This window comes from Macaca fascicularis, chromosome 9 (assembly GCF_037993035.2).
Source record: "Macaca fascicularis isolate 582-1 chromosome 9, T2T-MFA8v1.1".
Classification (NCBI taxonomy): domain Eukaryota; kingdom Metazoa; phylum Chordata; class Mammalia; order Primates; family Cercopithecidae; genus Macaca; species Macaca fascicularis.
In genome coordinates this window covers 136,164,781-136,181,295 of record NC_088383.1, presented here as the reverse complement: position 1 = coordinate 136,181,295, position 16,515 = coordinate 136,164,781, and the positions used below count along the sequence as shown (strand labels likewise).

Genomic DNA, 16,515 nt, shown 5'->3' with positions numbered 1-16,515 from the left:
AGCTCTGCTTTGGCACCTGGTAGATGTGCATTTCCTAGTTTCCTGGGCTCAGCCTGAGAGTTATTCCACAGTAATCACAGAAACCCCCCTCTGACTGCATTATCATCCAAATGCACACGGTTCTACATCCTTCAGAAGAAATTCTCAGGCATCTGTCCCTTTACAGCCCCTCTAATGCCGCCTGTCACCTTCGTGGTTCTCCACAGCTTCCATGGGAGTCGTCTGCCGAGACAAGCCGGGGCCATTCTTCCTGGGATGAGCACTGGGGCCACCTTATGTGGCACCGCCGAAGGCCACAGCGCCTGCTGATGGCCGCACTGTGAGGTCTCTACAGTGGTTTCCATAGGTAATGGGCCAATAACCACCAAATGTAAGACTTCATAAAAAATCTCATTCTCACTGTGAGGGAACCAGGAAATGGAGAGAAACCTTTTTTTATTTCTTAACTGGGGTTGGGGGGTCTGGCATCGCGTCGTAATGTACCAGGCGACTATAAAGAGAGAATGATGATTTGTGCCAGCAACCTAGCAATCAAGCTTGGAATTCCCTTAACCCAAGTCTCCATGTCCTTGGAAAACTGGACACACAGGACTTACCAACTCCTGCAGCCTTACTAAGGTGAATAAAATTAAAATGAGGTGTATTAAGCGGACTCTCAGTGGAATGTCTCTACTGAGAGATTCTGCATATTTAGGGGTGTGTGCTAACAGGAAGAGGTGAACACACACATTTATAACCACCTTTGCAATCCCTGGGACACTCTGAAGTTCTTTCCATAAATTCTATGTGTAACATTTAATTGCCCAGTTGTGCGACATATTGATTTTTACACCACATCTGATGGAGCACCTACCGATGCGGATCATTTTCTTGCATTTTCACTACTTGTCCATTTTTCAAATCCATCATTTAAAAATGAAAGGCAGCTCCGCTCAAGGAAAGAAAAATGGGTTTGATGATGCCCTTTAAGCACCCAGGTCTAGCGGTATAATGTGAAATACACTCAGGGCTGCACTGTTCCCTCTGACAGTAAGGATGAGATGCACCCTCACTCTTGCGTCTGTGATATCCTGAAAGTCACCAGGTGCCCAAAGGACACACAGGCACCACCCAATCCTTAGCTCTGCTCTCTGGGTGGCTACTTCTGGCCCTTGCTGCTATTTCCAATCTCCAGTCTCAGATGAGGTTTTCCCACACAGGGTGACCTCAGATTTTGCTTTATTTTATGAAAATCCAACTCGGGCCCTAAAATAGGCACACATGCACTTGCATTTTCATTCTTAAACCCCAAAAGCCAGCTCAGTCTTCTCCTAACTTCTGGGAATTAAACATTCAGACTCATCCAGTGGAATCTCAGTGTAAAGAACATGAAACCTTATCACAGCTGCCACCCGTTGTGGATGGAAATAAAGTTAAAAACCAAGAAACTGATTCTGGATCATCAAATAAATTTCAGTGTTTCCAGTTATGCAATGAGAAGATAAATTCAAAGACAAAGATGTTTCCTTTGGTTAAACACACATGAAAAAACTGCAGTGTAGGTTAAGCATTTCATTGCTAGGTAAACAAGAAGCCATCACCTAAGAGAGGCTGTATTAACTACCACTTGGTAAGTGGTAGCAATATACACAGTGAACTAAATTTAATTAATAAAGAAGCTCTACAGTCTTAATGATAGGCAACACAAAAATACTGCAATAGGAAATTAAATTGGAAGTCTATCCTATGTCTTTAGAGAATATCTCAATGTACTAACAGATGATAACGTGCTGACAAATTTGAAAGTTGGGTGTTAATCCACAATGAAGCTCAGTGATCCCAATGTTCATGATGTCACATTTTGTCATGTTTTTTAAAAGAATGAAACGGGGTCTTGAAATCTTGGATTCCTGATAATATTCAAATCTTAGGCATTAAATATAATATTCAAAAGGATAACCGATTATCGATTCTTATTTTAGTGAAAAACTCATGTTAAGCTAATACATAATCACTTTTCATATGGTTACAGAGAACTATTATAGAAACTTAACTATTCATCTCAATTGTTTGGAAACCATCAATACAGGAAACTAAATTACAACAGTCATCATAAGAGCTCCAGTATTAAAAGCCTACAGCAAAGATACTCCATTGGGTTGCATGAAATACTTAAATAAATCAGCGGGAGATGAAAATCCAATACTGACTGTTCAGGATTGTCTCCTCAAGTCTTCTCTCAGGGGAACGTGGTGAATAAAATTATTGGACAAAGGAGCCAAACATATACGACTGTCCATTTTAAAGTAATGACTGCATTTTGGTTCCCATAACTGGAGTATTCCCATAACTGAGAAAGCAAAATTCTTCTGCTTCACAATGACAAAGACATTCCCAGTTGTTTGTATGGAACTATTTCTTACTCAAATACTAACAGATGAATGGCCCCTTCACCATATCCCTTGCCAGAAGTAAGCCTTGATAGGATATACTGCTCTAATTCTGCCCAAATCACAGATGAGGCCGGGTGAGCCTACAATCTAGTGTATGTAAGAAGCAAAGGGGAAAAACACTGAATTCTCCCATCATCAGTCAAACGCATCAATTCATTCTTAAAATTTGGGTCTACATATGGTATCAAAATTCTGCCCAACAACTTACGCTATAAGCCAGGGCTCAGAAAACTGCAGCCTGTGGACCAAATCTGGCCCACCTCCTGGTTTGGTAAATAAAGTTTTGTTGGAACTCAGTGGTTGCCCATTTGTTTACATATTCTCTACAGCTTCTTTCCTGCTTCACCAGCGGAGTTGGGTTTTCATGACCTTTGAAATGTTATGATGTTATGGCCTTCAAAGTCTAAAATATTTATAATGTAGCGCTTTTAGAAAAACTTTTAACACCTGCTATAAACTATTCTTTCAATCAACACTTAGATAACAAAGTCAGTTGCCTATTAAGGCAATCTCAAAATGTGAGAATTGTCCGTGTTCTCAACATGTACAAGAATACATATTCTCTTATTTTCCTGGGAAAAGAGGAAGAGTACGTCCAAATCTTCCAAAAGTGTTACTGGTACATTCAGGTACAAGTTAAACAAGGCCAAAATATGCCTATCTTTTGCTTCACTAGAAGTTGAACTGTTCATCTGATATTTCTGGAGACAATACCTAATCAGCCCCCAACTTCCTGGTACCGCTTTCTACATAAGATTCCTGACTTGGTCACATTTAGGCACCACCCTGTGCTGGCTGCCTCATCTCACAATGGTGTGGATAACAGTGCCCAGTTTCACAGAGATTTTAGGAGGATTAAGGTGAGATCGGGATTTAATTCTCATAAAGCTCTAGAACTATGAGTAGTGAGAACTGGTGGGCATAAATTGAGTTGGCTCAAGTAAGACTGGAGAATGAGGGAAGGCTGTATTTTTCTTTTTCCCCCACAAAGGTTCAGTTTCTTCTTGGCAACTGAGGTCCTGTTCTCTGTGAAGTGCAGGCAGGTTTTGGAAGAGACTGCACCTCCACCGCCAAGAAGAAACTGAAAGGCATTAGAAGTAAAATACTTAATAGGCCACTAAGTCTGTTTATATTAGGAGGAGCAGGGTGATGGATATGGTAAAAATGGGAATAAACTGATTTAAATTGAAAAAGACCTTCAGACGTACTGAAAGACAGCACAGTAGTAAGTTCCAATGGAGCAGAGCTTGGAAAAATGGAGCAGGGAAGGAATCCTGCACTATTCTGTAAGACCAGCTCTTGATTTTTCATATCCTATCAACATTTCATAGTTCATAATGTTGTCAAACAACGAAAATTAAGAGACGTATGTATAAAGCAGCTAACACAATGTCTGGCTCTTTGGGAAGTACATGAGGTTCTTTATTTATTGAGCTCTGGATTCTACTCAATAAATGCCATCCAGGAGGTAGAGGGGGACTTTGGAGAACACAGAGCACCTAAGTTCTGCTCTCACAGTGCAAATCACATCAAGACTCTCTTACCCAAGGAACATGTGCAGAAATCCACAACAATTTTGTACATTGATAGTATATTAAGTAAATGTGTATTCTTATACACATGTATGTACAAGAATATATGGTAGGCCGGGCACGGTGGCTCATGCCTTTAATCCCAGCACTTTGGGAGGCTGAGGTGGGCACATCGCTTGAGGTCAGGAGTTTGAGACCAGCCTGGCCAACAAGGCAAAACCCTGTCTCTCCTAAAAATATAAAAATTAGCCGGGCGTGGTGGCGAGTGCCTGTAATCCCAGCTACTAGGGAGGCTGAGGCACTAGAATTGCTTGAGCTTGGGAGACAGAGGTTGCAGTGAGTTCAGCTTGCACCACTGCACTATACCCTGGGCAACATAGTGAGACTGTCTCAAAAAAAAAAGAAGAAGAAGAAGAATATATGGTAGACAATAATGTAATAGATGATGTTCTAAAAAGTCACCTTTTAAATTATTTTGGAAAACTGAATCCCTCTAAGTGCATGGTAAACAGTGGTTATTTGAAGGTAGTGTTAATCAAAATGAGCATTTATTTGGTAAGGTTTACTTGTTGGTAAGTCATACTTGCATGTAAAGAGTTTGCTTAAAGTGTACTATACCCCTAGATGATAACTCTTTTAAAATAACTGACTCTATTCTGTATTCAAACAGAGAGATTATGCATGCTTGTCGAGAAATAAAGAATAGGGGAAGTCTATGGGAGACCGTTGCGTCTTACATGGTATATAGACATTTGTACTTTAACGGAGCTTATTTAAATTCATGGCAAACATCACCCTGTTTCAACACTTGTCATATGAATCGCAATTTAAGCTGATTTCACTTCAGTAATGTTTAAAAATGTCCTTTAAATACTAACAAAATATGTATTGTCATCGAAGAAGCAAAAGTCCAACAAGGAACTTTACACAGGCCTAATGTATGGAAGGGGAACATTTCTTCGTAAAGCCACATGCTGTTTGCTGTGGCCACCTGCCTCCATCCACTTACGCCACCAAGAGTGGGTGGTTGCCAAACACGTGTCTGAGTTCAGCTTTAATCTGCTTACCCTATTTTCTCAGTAGAGGTTCTGTAAAATACCAAATCGAATGTATCATGCAACTCGCCCACCACAACAGAGATGGAACCTGGAAATCCCAGGGCTGAGAGACCCAGAGGATCAACCAGGCAGCCAGAAGCTGCACTCCTTTATCCATGCTGGAGTCGGAAGCCGAGAAAGCTCCAGAGTGAAAATGTTCATTAACACCCACGGACCAAAAAGGAAAGAGTCAATAACGTATGAATCTGAAGGTGAAGATGTTGGTTCTCTACCATTTTCATGGTGTGAATGAATCACAAGTCTTATTTTAAGGGACTCAAAAGTATCATGAGCAATTCCATGTGACACTATTTACTCTGGGGAAGGAAAAAATCAGTACCATTAAAATAAATTTCTTCATTGTCATATTTGAGTTCAGAGAAGAAAAAAAAAATCAATAAATGTTATTTTCTATTAGAACTTAGGGGCATTCAGCTCAGATAGCCCAAGGCATGGTAATGAAAGGGTAACTTTATTGCTCATGGTCATCAAACAGAGCCAGGCCACCCACAGTCAAATGGGGAGGGTGACCGATCTGGAGGCGGGTCATAGGATAGCAAGTCATGTGCAACGATGGCTTGTCCAACAGGCCAAGAGCAGCCAGTGAGGGTATCGGCTATCATGGCCTCTCAAACCCACATTTACTTTTCTCACCTACTCAACCCTACGTGATCTTCTTCAATATTTAACAAATTCTGAAACAAATGTCTGGGATGCACACTGAAAACACAAATAAAATGAATTTAGGTTTCCTTTCAACTTTATACTGAGTAACAGATCTCTTGGACAATGCTACTTCACCTTTTGGGTGACTCAATTTCCAAATGCCCATCTCTATTTAAAAAAAAAAAAAAAAAGGTTGGGCACAGTGGCTCACGCCTGTGATCCCAGCACTTTGGGAGGCTGAGGCAAGCGGACTGCTTGAGGTCAGGAGTTCGAGACCAGCCTGGCCAACATGATGAAACCCCATCTCCACTAAAAATACAAAGATTAGCTAGGTGTGGTGGCGCACCCATGTAATCCCAGCTACTCAGCAGGCTGAGGCAGGAGAATGGCTTGAACCTGGCAGGTGAAGGCTGCAGTGAGCCAAGATCACATCACTGCACTCCAGCCTGGGTGACAGAGTGAGACTCCATCTCAAAACAAAACAAAACAGATTTTCATGTTTCTTTCTTGAATCCACAGAAACAGCCAATAACACAAATGGGAAAAAGCTCTGTAGGATTTGCCTCCCTTGCTTAAATGAGATGAATATTCTGGAATCTTAAGATCCTCCGTCTCCCCTCTCAATCGAGGAAGGTCTAGGAGATCACTCAGAGGCCTCCGTCCAGGCAAGGGGAAGGTGCCAGGGAGCTGTGACTGCCGAGATACAGGGATTTGGATGACGCCAGGAGCATTTGTACAACATTCTAGCCATACTGACTTTAAACTATGAACACCGAATTTTCTAAAAAGAGAAAAAAACATTAAGCAACATTTACAAGCAAAATTCCCTGCCTTTCTTTGAATCTCAAAAAAAAAAAAAAAAGAAAGAAAGAAATCAAAATTGTATAAGAAATGTCTTAAAATAAGTTTTTGATTTTTACTTTAACTTTAGTTAATGGACTAACATATGAGAACCCAGAAGTGAGGGGTGCACACACATTTAGAGTACGGCACAGCTGCAGAATGTGCCAAAGCACAAATTAGGTGAATTGGACATGGGGAGATCTGCAGCCCTACCGCAAAGTGCAGTTAACGTGAAGACTGTTGAATTCTCCAAAGACTCAATAATATGAAAAAAAAATGTTTATGGAAAACATGGAATTGACCACCTCTGTGCCCTCAAAGGTCATCAAACATAACTAAAGATTTTTTTTTTTATTTAATTCTGTACTTTTCCCATTTGGAGCTTGGTGTTTAAGAACAAAATGCTTACTTTGGGAGGCCGAGGCAGGCGGATCACAAGGTCAGGATATCGAGACCATCCTGGCTAACACGGTGAAACCCTGTCTCTACTAAAAATACAAAAAATCAGCCGGGCGTGGTGGCGGGCGCCTGTAGTCTCAGCTACTCAGGAGGCTGAGGCAGGAGAATGGCGTGAACCTGGGAGGTGGAGCTTGCAGTGAGCCGAGATCGCCCCACTGCACTCCAGCCTGGGCTACAGAGCGAGATTCCATCTCAAAAAAAAAAAAAAAAGAGCAAAATGCTTGCTTTCCAATGTTCAATAGCTTGCTATCACATCACCCATGAGCCATGCTACTAAATAAATACTTCTAAAGTCAGGTCGTCAATTCTTAGACCAAATTAGCAAAATAATTTATTGCACTGAGTGCATAAAATGTCAAGGGTAGGTAATTAGAATTATATGCAGTGTGTTAGTCATCTTTAAAAAAAATAAAAGCACATATCCTGTCCACTATGACTGAATCTCAGCAAATGACAGTACCAAAGAGGTGTTCAGGATAATCCAAAGGCCATGGTAATACGATGCCATTATACATGGCACCCTAAGGGTGTGAAGTAGCCTCTTGTGGTATAGATGGGATACGTATATTGTGATGAATCATTTTAATAGCTGTTATTCAACGAAGAAAACGTGATAATATCACTGAGATTATATTGGGAAAGCTTAGAGTGCTATCGAAATGCAAAATGATTTGGGTATATTGCTGTTCCAGTGCCTGTTTTTATTTCAAAGTGTAACTAACACAGTGAGATGATGAGGGGCGGCTAATGACGACAAAAGAATGCTGGTCAAAGCTACTCTCCAGCCAGACAGGATGCAGCGTCAGCTTCCTGAGAGCCTGGCAGGAGCAGCTGGCATTTTTGGTCAGAATCTGTCCTCTGGTTGCATCAGACAGAACTGGATTTCAATCCAGGCTCCACCCCTTCCTAGCTGTGTGACCTTGGAGGATCATTTACGTTCTCTGATCCACATCTGTGGAGAGACTTTAACAATATCACACTCACGGTTATCTGGTAAGAACCAATGTATATAACCCACAATGTACCGAGTACCTGGCACCCTGGAGGTGCACAGCCGAAGTGGAGCATCATTCTCATCAAAGTCTCATATTCAGTCAGGGCTTGGGGAAGGAAAAAAGCAGAACAAAGAGGCTTCCATTTTCCTTGCATTCTCCTCTACCCCATCCCCGTTCCATGCCTGTGGAACCTAAGGTGGGGATGGAGGGCAAACAAGAAGTTCCTACACCACCCAGCTGGGAGAAGACTCCAGGTCCCCCTGCAGCGGCTCCCTAAAGAAAAGCTTTCTGTGCACCAGGGCAGAAGGCCTGGGAAGGGCAGCCAGTAGTTCCAGCACCAGTACAGAGTGCTGGTAGGCTGGAAGCTCAAGCGTGAAATCCATTCTTACCCCTCTTACCCCTTCCTGTCCTAGTTCTTTTTTTTGGGGGATTGGGTGGGTGGAGAGACAGAGGCTCGCTCTGTTGGCCAGGCTGAAATATCGTGGCATGATCTTGCCTCACTGCAACCTTCACCTCTCAGGTTCAAGTGATTCTACTGCCTCAGCCTCCCGAGTAGCTGGGATTATAGACATGCACCACTATGCCTGGCTAATTTTCCTACTTTTAGCAGAGACAAAGTTTCACCATGTTGGCCAGGCTGGTCTCGAATTCCTGAGCTCAAGCAATCTGCCCGCCTTGGCCTCCCAAAGTGCTCGGATTACAGGCATAAGCGCCTGGGCCCTTCCTGCCCTAGTTCTGATCAGAAGTGTCACTTTCTGTCGTGGGCATGGAAGCCGCTTTATGAGAAGGTGGCTTCAGCAGGCTCAATGAGACTAGTGGCCTTGCCAGCAAGGATTAAGACAAGCCCATTGAGCCACCTACCTGTGCTGAAGAGGTTGGCTCCCCAGTGATGAGAACGGGATAGTAAGAAACCCTATGGAAACCAAATAAAGGTCAACAAAATAAAGGGTTTCTGTTTCATTCCTCAGGAGTCCACCTAAAAGAAAGGAGAGACTGCAGTTGGGAGGGGAAAGCCTTGGGGTTTGCTCAGAGCCCTGAAAATGAGGGATTGTGAGGGGAGAAGGGAGAGGCAGAGTGCATGCCTACTCTTCCTTATTCCTGTACATCACTGCCTCGGTTGTACGGAGCATCAAAAAAAAAAAAAAAAAAAAAAAAAAAAACCACCTAGAGCCACTTCACTCTCTTTCAAAAGGAAAACCTCCCGTTTCTGTAGATAAATTAGATTCACAATGATGCATCATAGAAAGCCAGGGATGTCAACTAGTCCTCACGATGCTCAGGTTTTCCAAAACAAATGTGTATTTCAGGCCAATAAACCATCTCTAGTTTCTTAACATGAAAGGAAAAGAAGGCCAGAGGAGTGGCATGTCCCTGGAACATGAACCAGCACTTTAGAAGCAGTTCTGGTTCCCACCAGCAGGAAACACGGCTCGGCTGCCAGGACAGTGGAAGAGCCACGGGCAAGGGGCTTTAAACAAAGTGAGACTCTTAAACCAGAAATAAGCCCAGAAAGAGGAGAGTAAAGGCTCAAGCAGAATATGACAAGGGGAATGATGCAGAAAGCCTTCCTGCAGGGCTCGGCAGAAAAGAAGGCCCCACTGGGGCACCCTTGAGCATTGTGTCTGTCTTGTTCTTGAAAGGCAAGGCTAAAGTGTCCCCAAGTGATTGATTTCGACCCTACAGGTCTAAGGCGATAGGAGTTACTCTTCCCTTGCAGGCATTGAGCACTGGCTGATCTGCGACCACAGCTTCTGAACTGACAGGTGGAACCTGCCCATGACAGACTTAGGTTGGGCTCATCTAAGAGTCTCTCTGGAATATGAAGATGTCAGAGGCGTTCGAACCACAGCGACTCCATTTTGAGTGAAGACTAGGGAAATGAGGCTGAGACTTCCCGGGCTGCATTCTTAGAAAGTTAGGCATTCCTCACCTCTAGATGGTTAAGGTTAAGGGAACACAATGATGATGTTTACTAAACAGACCCAGACTTAGGAGTGTCCTAATATCCAGACATCTTGAGAACAAAGGCATTCCTAATTTTACTGTAAAAATAATAATATCCGGCACAGTGGCTCACGCCTGTAATCTTAGCACTTTGGGAGGCGGAGATGGGGGGACAGCCTGAGCTGAGGAGTTGGAGACCAGCCTGGGCAACATGGTGAAACCTCATTTCTACTAAAATACAAAAAACCAGGCAGGCAGGGTTACGGGCGCCTGTAATCCCAGCTACTCAGGAGGCTGAGGCACGAGAATTGCTTGAACATGGGAGATAGAGGTTGCAGTGAGCTGACATCACACCACTCTAGCCTGGGCAACAAAGCGAAACTCTGTCTCCAAAAACAAAAACAAAAACAGATAATACCGATTCTTGCAAAATATTGTAATTCAGAAATTTAATCCTTTATCACAAATCCTTGTAGCAGAGCAGAGCTCCCCATATATATGAGTATTGTATCTAGGCTGGACGCGTTCCTCCTCTTACTTTTGGGAATGTCCCACTCTGTCTATGGAGTAGCTGTTCTTTCACTACTTTATTCTCTTAATAAACTTGCCTTCACTTTGTACTGCGGAATCGCCCTGAATTCTTTCTTGTGTGAGATCCAAGAACCCTCTCTTGGGACCTGGATTGGGACCCGTTTCATGTAACAAAGATACGGGAAAGAAAAATTCATGTCCATGGTGAACTCTGTCGTAGCCACATCGGACAGTTGGAAGGGCAGGCGTTTCATCGGCAGCCTCCTAAAGAAGGAAGTTCTGCTGTGCAGCTAAACCGGAAGGCTCCTCTTCGGCAGCTGCTAGTTTGGAGACACTTCTCTCTTCTCCTGCCTTGCACACTGGAGAGGATACAGGTTAATCGCACTGACAGATATGCTGGATCATTGAGAGGTGAGGGTTATTGGGGAGCATTCATGTGGACACTGCAATGACACAGTGATGACGCTCAGACAAATGGGGTCACACTGAGACAGGAAACATCTCCATGAATTTCTATGTATGTGGAAAACTGCATAAGCAACTAGTGTAAGAGAACGATCCAGCACCACTGAAGGTGCTGTGGTTCTGGGCAAGGAGTGTGCCTCAAAGGTAATCCCCATTCGGATATTTCCCACCATCAGTAATTTTGTCACATTCTTGGACTTCATCTAAATGGAATCATGTCATAAACACTGGGTGTCTGGCTTCCTTTGATCTGCACCTTTGTAAAAGTCCTCCACGCATGCAATCAGCAGTCAGTGCTTTTGGATTGCTGTCTAGTATTCCACTAAATGAAGAACCAATAAATCTTTATCTCCTGTTGATTGGTATTTGGATTATTTCCAGTTTGGAACAGACATAGATAAACCTGTTATGAACATTCTTGAACATCTTTGACTTGTATATTCTTGACTTTTTATGTGGAAACTGAGACCTCAAACTTACTATACCATAGAGGTGGAATTCCAGCAATTCTCTGTACAACCCCTGCACAATTCCAAGAAGAAGGCAAAAGAAGAGAGACTTGGATATTTTGCTTAGTTAGCTGTCTTGAACTTTCCTTTATTTTTATTCCTCTGCTTTTAGGAAATCCCACTTGAAAAGTTGCTATTTTCTCCTTTGCAAGTCTATCTTTTTCAACAAAAATCTTAAGCAAAATATAAAAAGCCAATACCAATTGATTCCTAAAATGAATCTTTCTATCAAGTTTCACTTTTTTTTTTTCCTGAGGAAGCTGAGCATATTGACTCATTCTAGACCCTAAAAATAAGCCTACATCCCATCTATTAAAAAAAATGCAATAGGGATCCGTGGGCAGAACGATGACTGAAACTCCCTTCTCCCCAGCCAGCCCCCAGCATGATGCCTGCCTTAAAGTCTGGAGCATGGTGACACACACCTCACCCATGTGGAATATCTCTCCGAGTCAAAGGTATGGTGAGGCAAATTTTCATCAATATTTTGATTTGTGATGCTGAAGACATGTACTTAAGTAATATAATATGTAAATCGTTTCTTCAAAACAAAAGAAGGGATGCCAATGATTTTAATAGACTTAGCAAAACAACTGTAAGTCTACTAGACAATTGAACAACTCTAAGCAGTCTTGATCATGCTACAAAGTTCTATTATACTCTCTTCTTCATATAAGTGGATTTTCTAATCTGCCAATTACGGCTTTCCATTTTCTTCCTGGAGTTATACATCATGCGAATCTCAGATAGCACTGTCCTTGGAGTTGTTTTCTTGCCAGCTCACAGTGCCACCTGTGGCTGAGCTCTGCCTTGCTGTGCATGCATTTATGTTGACCCGTTTTCACTCTTGGCCCCGGAAAACTTCAGCCTTCTGATACTATCAGCCCAATGCCCATGTTTCCTGGCAGCTTTATTTACAGTCACGTTTAAAAGACGGAAGGCAGATTTCAATTTTATGGACTGCCAATAAAGTAAGATTTACAGAAGTTCCCCAGACCGCTGGGAAAATTGCTGGAGCCCGCAGGTGTAACAGCACATCCCCAAGGGAACATGCTGGAGAGTGGCATCTTCTCCTATCTAGTTTTAAACGTCCCCAACTCCTATACATTCCCTTTCCTGGCCCCTTCCAGGCAGAAGAGGGGACTGCAGTTTCCAACTGCTCACACAGAATTAAGCATCTCTTTCCAGCCAGCTCCCAACAGCCTCCCTGGTAAGCTAGAAAATCGGGCTTGGGGGATCTGAGTTAAGAGGGACAACAAGAAGAGTGAGGTGGGCAGAGTTTGGATCCACAGGCTAAGGACTCCTGTCCTGAGCATATCTGGATCCCCAAGGCTGGCAAAATTGTATCCCAAAGGATGCTGCAGGGTAAGAGGGAAACAGACGACATTTTAGATTTTTTTTTCTTCTGGAATGCCTGGACACACTGCCCAAAGTATCCACAGACAAATAAGGTATTTCGTATAAAGCCATTTACAAAAAAACAGACACTCTATAAGGCAGTGCTAGGCTCAGTTCAGCTCAGTGAACAAGGATGGAGTGATGGCTTGGCCAGAGGCACAGAGCTGGTGCTAGGTGCAGGGACTCAGGGATATACAGGCAAAGAGGTCTCACTGCCCACTGACGTGTCTGAAGAGGTGGGTGGGTGAAAGGACTTAGCACTTGTCCTCCCAATTTACTCTCTGTAGCCTGTCCCTTCCCTGGGGTCCACCACTTTTCTGTCCTTTCCTGAGAAATAGACTAATACATGTGGCTACTTACATTTTACTTTACGTTCTAGGAGCAAATCCAGGGGGCCAGGAGCCCTGCACTCGGCTGGCTGCTTAGTCCCTGGCCCAGGCCCCAGGGCCTACCAGGCATCAGAGGGACCCCTGGGTCTGCTGCCCTGAGCTCAGAACACCCAATACTCTTTGGTGGGTGGGAAATTAAGGGTGGGGATAGCTCCTTGGCATCCTAGGTCATTTCCTCCCCAAGAGACTTCTACTCTGCCCCAAAGGAACTCAGCCTCTGCGCTCTGTGGCTTCTGCTGGTGGAGAGTGTGTGCTCTGGAGGGAGTAGGGTTCTTGGCTAGGAGTGGCAGTGGCGCTGGCTCTGGAGTGTCCCTAAATGTCAGCATGCAACATTATCAGGCAAGTCCTCCCACTTCATTCCTCAGGCCACTCATAGGACTTCCTGTCCCCTTGTAGAGGGGCTGACACCAGGCTGGAGCCTGCACTGAAGGGATCCCCGAACCCCTGCTTCTACAAGGCACCATACGCAGGTGAGGGGCCAGGCACGTACACGACCCGCACCCTTTGCGCCTGGCTTCCCAAAGCTCGGCCGTGCCATGCCGGCTGGCACACCACACAGCCATGCAGCAGGGTCCCCAGCCACCCCTCAATCCCTGAGAGAACACACAGAGTCCCCCGGCCTCCAGCTGCTCCGGAGGCGGCTCCAGGGTAGACTCAACAAGTTCCCGGGCCATGCAGCGCCGCCTGCAGCCCAGAAACCCGGAGGACGCGCTGTGGTGGAGCCCCGCGCGCAGGCGGCAGCCGGCGGCAGCTCCTTCCACCACCTCCTCCTCCACCTCCTCTCCTCCTCCTCCTCCTTCAGCTCCCGCGGCGGTGGGAGGGGGCTCCTCCACTCCCTCCCTATCCCCCACCCCAGGCACGCGGCCCGGCCCGGCCCCGCGCCGCCCCCGCCCCACCCCCGCCCCGCGGGGCCCGGGGCTCCGCCCGCCTCGGTGCCAGCCGGGCGCACAGGCAGCAGGCGCGGGGCGCCCTCGCCTCTAGCCGCCAGGCTCCGCGGAGTAGCTGGGACCTGGAGCAGCGGCAAGGACTTCCCTCCTGCTCCCTCCCCCGCCCCGCCCCCGCCTCCTGGCCCTGGCTCTGAGATCTCGCTGAAGACAATTGCAGTAAATGAGGACATCGGAGGAGCGCGAAGCCGGGTGGCTGTGGCTGGCTCCGCCACGCCGCGAGCAAGCGAGCGCGCGGGCGTCCCCGGAGCCGGCCGAGCCGCTGTCTCCCCGCGCGCATCGCTAAGCGGGGCCAGAGGGACGCGAGCTGCGGCGCGGGGGCCCGCCGGTCCAGGAGGGCCGGGCCGGCGGCGGTGGAGGGGGCGGGCAGCAGGCGCGCAGCCGGCCAAGTCCCCGGAGCCGAGCCTTCCTCCGCGCGAGCCCGGTGAGTCTGGCCGCGGATGCCCTGCCCGAAGTGCTCCGTGCCGCGCCAGGCTTGCCAGGGTCCGCGGCGAGACATGCCCGAGCCAGGCGCTGCACCGACCTCGACTTATCTGTAAGCAGCGGAAGGTAAGCGGAGCCCCAAGTGCCCTCCTCCCGCACCCCCGCGCCCGTCGTACTTGGCCGCGGGCAGAGCACCGCTCGGACAGGCGCCCACCCCGACTCCGGCGAACGCACTCGCCCCCAAACCGGCTTGGCCGGAGACTCGGCGGCTCCCGGGGCCGGGACACCCCGGAGCAGCCGGTAGTGGACCCTGCGCGGGCGCAGGTGGGGGGCGAGGTTATGCAACTGCATCTGACGCGGCCGGGTCACCGAGGGGCGTCTGGCAACTTTGGCGACGCCAGCGAGGAGCGGGGCTGCGCCTCTGCGATGTCGGTTCCAGACAAACGCCACAGCTTCCTGAGCGCCCGACAGCCTTAGCCAGGCAGAACTGGGGGATCCGGGGGCGGCCGTCTCCCATGAACATTTCGAGGCTTTTAAGTATTTTCCAAACTAAAGCGCCCTGGAAAGTACGGCTGATTAACTTCGGGGGGGATGAGTTGGAGCAGAAGGGCCCTGACGCCAGCCGTTGAGGAGAAGCGCGAGCAGCAGTGAAGGCAGATGCCCACGTGAAATGCCAGTCTCCACCACTCTCTGGGGTTGGCACCTTCCCTGGGCTGCGGGCCGGGGTCGGTGCCCGCGGGGCTTCTGGGTGCCTGGCATCCCGAGTCAGACCAGAACAGGCGTGGGAAACCAACCAACGCTGCAGACCTAAGACAGGGCGAGCTGGCGGGCGAGGGCAGGAGGGAGGAGGGAGCTCGCGGGCAGCCCTGGGCCGGGGCAGCGCCTGGAGCCCAAAGTCAAGAGCGAGAGCCTGCATCTTGCTGGTTCATGCTCAGGGCTCCAGGCTGACGTCCCCACTGCTTGGATAAAGAGCCGCTCCCTGTGACCTCAGCATTCTACTACCCAAAAATATGCCACAGGGAGAGGGAGCCAGTGATAAGGAGATGCCAGGAGTGGGGGAGGAGAGGTGCCTCTGGAGTAAATAGGAGAGAAAATGGGTGCGTTTTGCTTATCTACAGCCCAGGGCTCCTGCCCGGACCCCTCTCCTGCTGTTGGTCTGTGCTGGGGGTCTGGATACGCTCTGGGCCCCTGCGCCAGAAGCAGCGGTGAAGGAGTTTACTTTGACCTTGTCTGCTTAGGCACTGAAATTCTGCGGAAGCATCCCGAGGTGAAACTGCAAGAGTGGGAAGGAACTTTGGGGGAGCCCTGCCTTGGCTGGGAAGCCAAGCGATCATTTCAGAAGACTACAGCTCAGGCTAGCACAGGGTAGACGTCTGTGCACTTGAACGCTTTCCCCTGAACCAGGACTTGCTAGAGGGTTACCTTTCCATATCTCAGTGGGGGGACTGTCAGGGTGACTGCGCTGGCTGGGGTCTTGATTAAAAAAATACCACTCACAAGACCCGGGCCATGCCCAGAGTAGTACATAGGTGAAAATGATATAACCCTTATTAAGCTTACACTACAGCAGGTTACCGTCATTTCACCATGCAGAGGCGAAAAGTGCTGGTTTTTACTATTCCCCCACACTGTGCTGTTTCTTACATTCATATCCTGTTGAATATTACTTTCCAAAGTTCATATTTATCTTTGCAATTTTTTTGCAAGAATGATTAGCAAACATGCATGGGGGCTCAAAGGAAAAATGGAAGTCCTGCCATCTGCATGCCTCACCAGATATTAATCATTTACTATCCATGTTTACTACTTACATTAGATGGCACTGCTCCTCACGATGGTTTTATTAGAGGCGCATTTGGTGAAGGGAAAAAAAAGTCTAGCACAGCTA

General features: G+C 46.9%; 2 protein-coding genes across 5 annotated transcripts in view; one reads left to right on the top strand and one right to left on the bottom strand.

Annotated features, from left to right (window-relative positions):
- Positions 1-16,515, bottom strand: part of DOCK1 (dedicator of cytokinesis 1) — a 555,400-nt gene that overhangs the window by 243,974 nt on the left and 294,911 nt on the right. The window lies entirely within an intron of this gene.
- The window catches only part of INSYN2A (inhibitory synaptic factor 2A), a 61,156-nt gene continuing 59,003 nt past the window's right edge, over positions 14,363-16,515 (top strand). For 2 of the 3 annotated variants that reach the window (XM_005566733.5, XM_005566730.5), the window contains exon 1: positions 14,363-14,753. The gene's annotated coding sequence lies outside the window, so the exon portion shown is untranslated. The remainder of the gene's footprint in view (positions 14,754-16,515) is intronic. The other variant, XM_045362264.3, reaches the window with a different exon arrangement.